Consider the following 2,113-nt stretch of genomic DNA (forward strand, 5'->3'; position numbering starts at 1 on the left):
AATCCAAAAATTTGTAAATAAAGTGTAAAGGTTTTAAAAAATTTCTCAGTAATAGAAAACTACGCTGTCCTTAAGTAGCATAGTTTATGTTTTATTCCGACGCAAATACGTTTCAATTTGAAATCCAAAAATTTGTAAATAAAGTGTAAAGATTTTAAAAAATTTCTCAGTAATAGAAAACTGCACTGCCCTTAAGTAGCATAGTTTATGTTTTATTCCGGCGCAAATACGTTTCAATTTGAAATCTAAAAATTTGTAAATAAAGTGTAAAGATTTTAAAAAATTTCTCAGTAATAGAAAACTACACTGCCCTTAAGTAGCACAGTTTATGTTCTATTCCAGCGTAAATACCTTTCAATTTGAAATCTAAAAATTTGTAAATAAAGTGTAAAGGTTTTAAAAAATTTCTCAGTAATAGAAAACTACACTGTCCTTAAGTAGCATAGTTTATGTTTTATTCCAGCGCAAATACGTTTCAATTTGAAATCTGAAAAATTTGTAAATAAAGTGTAAAGGTTTTAAAAAATTTCTCGGTAATAGAAAACTACACTGTCCTTAAGTAGCATAGTTTATGTTCTATTCCGGCGCAAATACGTTTCAATTTGAAATCTGAAAAATTTGTAAATAAAGTGTAAAGGTTTTAAAAAATTTCTCAGTAATAGAAAACTACGCTATCCTTCAGCAACATAGGTTATATTTTATTCCGGCGCAAATACGTTTCAATTTGAAATCCAAAAATTTGTAAATAAAGTGGGAAGAAAAGTATTGGTTGATAAATGCATTCTTGGGTCGTCAGACGGCTCTGGCCCGGTTTTTCTTCGTTTCGTCGTGACTGACGCGTAGCGCGACGAGACGATTCGTATAGAATGAAAATAGTATTTTCCGCGCTGTTGAAACAGCGGTGCACGGCTAGCATTAAATATTTTTCTCCGAACAGCCTGTCGGTCTCGCAGTTCTCGCTATTTTGGGGGATATCACGCCCCCGCAGTCTCGCAGCAATTTTATCTAGATTAGTTCGAAAGCGATCTCTCCAATTTTCCACAATCACACCTTGGAGGAAACTTACATTCTGATTAAGGGAACATTCTGCCGGCGCGGACTCGGGCCTTGGAGCGTGACGAAAGTTAAAAATGGAATCGTTAGAACTCGAGTGACTTTTGTTAGAAATTAGAAGGCTTCGAGGTTGGGTAAAATAACAGGAAAAGTATCGTTACGGAATTATTTTCGAGTCGTTTCACGGTGGCGAGCGTTCACCTAATGAACTTTAAACATTGTCCCGCGTGCGGAAGTGGGGCAAACAATAACGCCGAGCGAGCATTGATAACGATTCAAAGAACTCGCGGGTTAATCATTGTCCATCATCGTCCATCTAACTTGGTCGACAATAGGACCGTGCAAAGCGGAGGAAGCCTTCCAGATCATTGATCTCGTCGCATGTGTCACGCTTTTGTAAACAACCGTTCAAACGTTTCAACGGAAAGTTTCTTACGCTGTGTTGTTTAATCTTTGAATAACCTATTCGATGAATTCTGGGATTGGTGCGCGACTCTGGGTGAAATTCTGCCCTGTTCGAGTCGTAAGGAATTGTCATCGGGATGGAAAATGAACAAGTCGAGGGGAACTGCTGTATTTTGCCACATTCATGAATTTTATCGAATTTGTTGGATACTTTAAGTATATAGATACTTTAAGTAGCCAAAGGAAATACGTGGATACTGTGATTAACCCTTTCAGACCTCGATTATTTTTATCTTTTCTGGTGTTACTGTAATTTAATTTTTAGGGTTAACTTGAACTAAAATTAAAATTCTACTCGGTTCAAATCAGAAGGAATTGTCACCGAGATGGAAAATGAAGAAATTAGTGAAACTCTTGTATTTCGTCACGTTCATGAATTTCATCAAATTTGTTGGATACTTTAAGTAGCCAAAGGAAACACGTGCATACTGTGGTTAACCCTTTCAGACTTCAATTATTATTATTTTTTCTGACGATACTGTAATTTAATCTTTAGGGTTAACCTGAACTACAATTAAAATTCTACCCAATTCAAATCAGAAGGAATTGGGATGGAAAATGAACAAGTCGAGGGGAACTGCTGTATTTTGCCACA

At 36.1% G+C, this 2,113-nt stretch overlaps 1 protein-coding gene across 2 annotated transcripts in view; it reads left to right on the forward strand.

Annotated features, from left to right (window-relative positions):
* Window positions 1-2,113, forward strand: part of LOC128893522 (apolipophorins) — a 42,974-nt gene that overhangs the window by 8,456 nt on the left and 32,405 nt on the right. The window lies entirely within an intron of this gene.

This window comes from Hylaeus anthracinus, unplaced genomic scaffold, assembly GCF_026225885.1.
Source record: "Hylaeus anthracinus isolate JK02 unplaced genomic scaffold, UHH_iyHylAnth1.0_haploid 0, whole genome shotgun sequence".
NCBI lineage: Eukaryota > Metazoa > Arthropoda > Insecta > Hymenoptera > Colletidae > Hylaeus > Hylaeus anthracinus.